We start from the raw sequence: 6,362 nt of genomic DNA on the forward strand, positions 1-6,362 counted from the left end.
ATGAAAAACAAAATATGTATATACCTTATAGAAATTTGTCGTTTATCGTTGTCCTTGCTTGTTAACAAGAGCTTTAGAACTTGACATATGAGAATAGAGTCTTCTAATACCTTGTCTTTTGATTGAAATCATCCAAGAATCTGCAAGCTTTATCTCTTCTTACTCATACTGTGACTCTTCTCTCTTTCCAAGGTCTATGGCAAAATAGTCTTCTTCTCTTACAGGGCTACAGGATACTTATTCTTTCTCTAAAAGAAAAGCTATGGAGTTTTGGTCTCTTCCTCCGAAGACCATAGCATTCTAAGCTTCTTTTCTAAGATATTAGATAAGAATGAAGGGATATATACATCTCAAACTCTAGGATTACCTTGAGGCTACTTGCTGCCTTCTCACAGATTTCTCTGTGTAGAGACCCTGACAGAAACAGCAAATTGTTTCAGCCATAACTGTAAGATTCCTCCCCCAACCCCCTTTTTTATGTCTAGTATCTTCCCCTGTAATCAACCCTCTTCAGAAATATAAAGACCTTGTTGCTAACTATTTTAGCCTAGAGAGAGAAAAATTATTCTAGAGAGAGAATATTAAAATTTTGAATATTTTTGAATAGAAAAATATCTCTTATAATTCAGATGAGTTCCCCTGAAACAGAAATTCAAAAAGAATTTTCCAATGTGCAATTGGAATTAATTGGAAATAGGTATAAAGAACCTTAGTCTAAGGGTCTAGATTTTCAGAAATTTTTGGATTATGGTCCAATTAAGGTTCCTATGGGCCAATAGCATCAATCCATGTGTAGGGAGGAGATAAATCCAATTTGTAAAAGAAGATACCCAAAAATGAGTAAATGCTCACATAAGATGAAGAGTTGAAAATGTACAAGGTTTATTAGTAAAAAACTATGAGCAATATTAAAAATATGAGATATTTTGGGTATCCAAAAATGAGTAAATGCTCACATAAGATGAAGAGTTGAAAATGTACAAGGTTTATTAGTAAAAAACTATGAGCAATATTAAAATGATTCCATTATGACACATATGTAAGGAAGGGGAGTTCTTTAAAGGAGGTGCATATTTCACATAAGATGAAGAGTTGAAAATGTACAAGGTTTATTAGTAAAAAAACTATGAGCAATATTAAAATGATTCCATTATGACACATATGTAAGGAAGGGGAGTTCTTTAAAGGAGGTGCATATTTCACATAAGATGAAGAGTTGAAAATGTACAAGGTTTATTAGTAAAAAACTATGAGCAATATTAAAATGATTCCATTATGACACATATGTAAGGAAGGGGAGTTCTTTAAAGGAAGTGCATATTTCACATGCTTGAATGAGTTTTAAACTCATAAAAATTGAGATATTTCATCTCTCCTCTCTCCTCATTCAAGTCTAGTTCCAAAAAGTTAGCTTAACCGACCTAAACATGGTCAAATATTGACCAAACTGATTTAGAAAATTCTAGAATCAGTTTGTTTGGTTAGGAGCTCAATTTTTCCTATAAATAGAAGCCTCCCCCTTGTTGAAAAATAGATAGTGTTTATGCATCGTTACTCTACTCCACCTAAGCCAAGAACTGTGAATTCATTTAATAATTCATTAGTTTTTGGAGCTTCCCTCTTTCTTCAATCCCAATTAGTGGCTCCATCAACATACTTAACCAATTGATTGGTTGGGGGCCTCTACCGTGAACAAAGAATCAAGCAATTTGTAAGGTAATTAGTGAATATTGATCTTTTCTATAATTTCTCAATGTTTCTCTCTTCTCAACCCCTCTCAAGCTTGAGAAGCTTAATTGGTATGGTTTCTTATGAATGCTATTGAAGTGAATTGATAATGTTAGTGAAGAGTTACATAATTTAATAAATGCTATTGAAGTTAATTTCCATTTATGTTTAAATTCTAATAGTTTTTATGTAATTTCTCTCTCTCAATCAAGAAATGGTCATACTCATGACCCATTCTCAATCCAAATCAAGCTTTTCATAAAGCTTTTCCTTAACCCAAGATTAAGCTATGCTTGAGGCCAAATTAATGGCTTTTTTCTATGCTTTTAGTTTATGTATATTGATGATTCAATCCATTATGGATGAATGATCCAATTAGAGATCATTTTAATTATTTCCTTAATGATAAGCTTTATCCCTTAGAAAAATTGAGATTTATCAGTCATAGCAGCGGAGCTATGGCAAAATTTTTATGAAAATTATGCATAAAATAATTTCATTCAAAGCATAAAAAGAGGACTTTCTACCATATTCTAGGAATTATCATCCTAGATTAATTGAAAGAATTTTATTATAATCATGGAGAAATTAAATTTTAATATCATGCATAAAGGATAAGTTTTTATATCAAAAGTGTTATTTTTACCATTTTTATTTCATGCATAGAAGTATGCATAATGGTTAAATTTTTATATTAAAAGTGTTACTTTTACCATTTTTATTTTCATGCATAGAAGTATGCATAATGGATAAATTTTTATATCAAAAGTGTTATTTTTATCAATTTTTATTTTCATGCATAGAAGTATGCATAAAGGATAAATTTTTATATCAAAAGTGTTATTTTTATCATTTTTATTTTCATGCATAGAAGTATGCATAAAGGATAAATTTTATATATCAAAAGTGTTACTTTTATCATTTTTATTTCATGCATAGAAGTATACATAATGGATAAATTTTTATATCAAAAGTGTTACTTTTATCACAATTGAATTTCATGCATAGAAGTATGCATAAGAGTTGATTATTTTATTATAAAAGTATTACTTTTATCATATTTGGATTTCATGCATAGAAGTATGCATAAAAGATATTCTTTTTATACTAAAAGTGTGATTGTCATCATAAAGGGATTTTATGCATAACTTAGATGCATAAGAGAAATTCTTTTATTCTAAAAGTGTAATTCCTACCAAATTGAATTTATGCATAGGGAGATGCATAAAAGATTGATTCAAAAGTGTCATTCTCATCTAAATTGAATTCATGCATAGGAAGATGCATAAAAGATTGAATTTTAATTCAAAAGTGTCATTTTCATTTAAAATGAATTTATGCATAGGAAGATGCATAAAAGATTGATTTTTACTTCGAAAGTATTAATCTCCTTAAATGGAATTTATGCATAAATAAATGTGTAAAGAAATCTTATATCAAATATAAGAATTCTCTTGTATTCTATAAATAGAAATGAGATGTGATAGGATGTGATAAGAGGTGTATAAGATGTGATAAGAGGTGATAAGATGCTTATGAAATAAGTTAGGAGGTGATAAGATGAATTAAGATGTGTATGGGATGAGGTAAGAAGTGTATGTGGTAGGATAAGATGTATATGGGTTGTGATAGGGCGAGAATGGATGTGATGTAAAAGATTAGATGTGAAGGCATATGGGGTTATATGAATGGAAATGTGGAAATGGATGTATGTATATATGTGGATGTGTGGAAATGAATGTGGAAATGGATGTATGTATGTGGATGTGTGGATGTGGAGATGGGAGTGTGGATGTATGAATGTGAAAATGGATGTATGCATGAAGATGTATATGCATAGATGTGAATGTGGATGTAGATGTATGCATGAAGATGTATATACATAGATGTGAATGTGGATGTAGATGTGGATGTATAGATGTGAATGTGAATGTGGATGTATTCATGAGGATGTATATGCATAGATGTGAATGTGGATGTAGATGTGGATGTATAGATGTGAATGGGAATGTGGATGTGGATGTATGTGAATGTGGATGTAGATGTGGATGTATAGATGTGAATGTGGAATGTGGATGTGGATGTATGTATGTATGTGGATGTAGATGTGGATGTATGTATGTATGTGGATGTATAGATGTGAATGGGAATGTGGATGTGGATGTATGTGAATGTGAATGTGGATGTATGCATGAGGATGTATATGCATAGATGTGAATGTGGATGTAGATGTGGATGTATAGATGTGAATGGGAATGTGGATGTGGATGTATGTGAATGTGGATGTATAGATGTGAATGTGGAATGTGGATGTGGATGTATGTATGTATGTGGATGTAGATGTGGATGTATGTATGTATGTGGATGTATAGATGTGAATGGGAATGTGGATGTGGATGTATGTGAATGTGGATGTAGATGTGGATGTATAGATGTGAATGTGGAATGTGGATGTGGATGTATGTATGTATGTATGTGGATGTAGATGTGGATGTATAGATGTGAATGGAAATGTGGATGCGGATGTATGTATGTATGTGGATGTGGATGTATGAATGAGGACGTGATAGTGGATGTATGAATGTGGATGTGGATGTATGGATGTGGATATGGATGTGGATCTGGATATGTATGTATGAATGTGGATTGGGATGTGGATGTATAAATGAGGATGTGAAAATGGAGGTAAGCATATAGATGTGTATGTATGAATGTGGATTGGGATGTGGATGTATAAATGAGGATGTGAAAATGGAGGTAAGCATATAGATGTGGATGTATGGATGTGAATGTGGATGTGGATGTGGATGTATGGATGTGGATATGGATGTGAAATTATGATATGTGATGTGAAGGAATCTGAAGTGAATAGATGGAAAATGATGTGATTAGATGAGTATACATATAAATGGAATGTGGAATAAGTAATGTGGATTAATGAGGATTAATGTGGAAAAATGAGAGTTAATACAAAAATTGTATTTGTAAACTGTTTGTAAATGGCTGTTTTATGTCAAGAATGTTGGGGAAGCATTTTGACCGTCTTGTGATTAAGGTCGTGGAGACCTAACTGATAAAGTTGCAACTGCTGGACGGAGAGTCAATGGAGGACGTCTCGCGTAGCAAGGTCGGCCGAGGTCTTGACCAGCCTCGGTTCGATTAAAATGGTGAGCTTCCGGTACGGTGGATGAGGGACCAAGGAAGCGGCCTATGAGTGAAGCGCTAGGTCACCTGCGAAGGATCCTAGAGGGTGCTGACCATACGGTGCTCGGGCTCTGGGTCGCCTAGGATACCCACGCGTGCGTCGAAGGAAGATATTGGAACAAGGAGTAAGAGTTGTTTTGTGAAACCGGGCATGGATCTGGTTGATTGATCTTGCTGGTCTTCAATGGATGAGTCCATGGCTCTTTATATGGATCTATTGGTTGATCTTGCTGATCTTCAACGAAAGTCCATCTTAATTTTTATAAGTGATTATATTGCTGAGTATTATGGGCTAGGAACTATTGAAAAGGCCCCTGTGTGGACAGGTGGTGAGCGTTCTAGTTGCCAATGATGCCATAGATACTCTGATGAAGGAATGATGGGAAATTATGAATCAACTGGATAAATTGGAAGATTGTGATCAGTGGTACTATGGTTTCATTAAAGGATTGTTTTAAAGTTAGCTGATGCTAAGAAAAAGGCAATTTTCATATTGGGTGTGTAAGTGGTGTGGCTAGTTTTATGTTTGCATGAACTTCCGGCTAGGGGGCCTTGGAACTCTTTTCCTTGGTACCCGGGACAAAACCTAACCAGATTCCAAATTGGATCCCATCACTACAGTGGTTGGGCGGTTGGCTAACCCATGGGATCGGATGGGGTTAGGCTGGACTGATGGATCCGTAAATCGAGATTTAATTTCTATTATTACGATAGATGAAGTAAATCCCGGATAGAAATTGTTCTATGGATAGGAATCAACGGCTGTGCCTCTTGATGGGGAAAAAAGCGTTGATCCCAATGATCCAAGTGCAAGATTCTTCCTTGATTTAACCAAGTACCGTTAAAGGTGCAGTCAAATCAGTTGATCCGTAATGATCTTGACTACGTTAGAGTAAAGAGTTATCCTGGTGGAATCGCCCATGCTTTCCGGGTAAAGGAAGTTTTTTCCGGTTTCGGTTTTGGACAAACCGACGGATTAGTCTCTTGTCTGGATATCCGTGGGCGGGGCCCCGAGTGTGAGACCCCTACCCACTCATGATGTGCTACTTCCGCTGCTAGTATCCCGAATCTGTTGCGCGGTGGAGACCGGGATCTCACAGTTGGTATCAGAGCCAATTGGTTAATAAAGATCAACTGAGAAGCCAAATATGTCAAAAATTTATCAAGAAGCACAAAAAGATTGTAATTGTGTGATATAATTCATACAATTTGATATTCAAACTGAAATTCGTAATTTGGTAATTGGGTCTTCAGATGAAAGTACCATAATTATATAGAATCCCTGACTTGCTTGAGGCCTAGACATGATGGTATTTACCTTAAAATTCCAAGGGCCGTGACTACCCGTATATACCGAGAGTATACTGTAGCTCTTTACTGACAGTATATACGAGTAAATCTAAGACTTGAAATTTTAAGCGTTAATGCTA

The sequence above is a fragment of the Cibotium barometz genome, chromosome 16 (assembly GCF_041138505.1).
Source record: "Cibotium barometz isolate CiBa-2024 chromosome 16, ASM4113850v1, whole genome shotgun sequence".
In the NCBI taxonomy this organism is placed as follows: domain Eukaryota; kingdom Viridiplantae; phylum Streptophyta; class Polypodiopsida; order Cyatheales; family Cibotiaceae; genus Cibotium; species Cibotium barometz.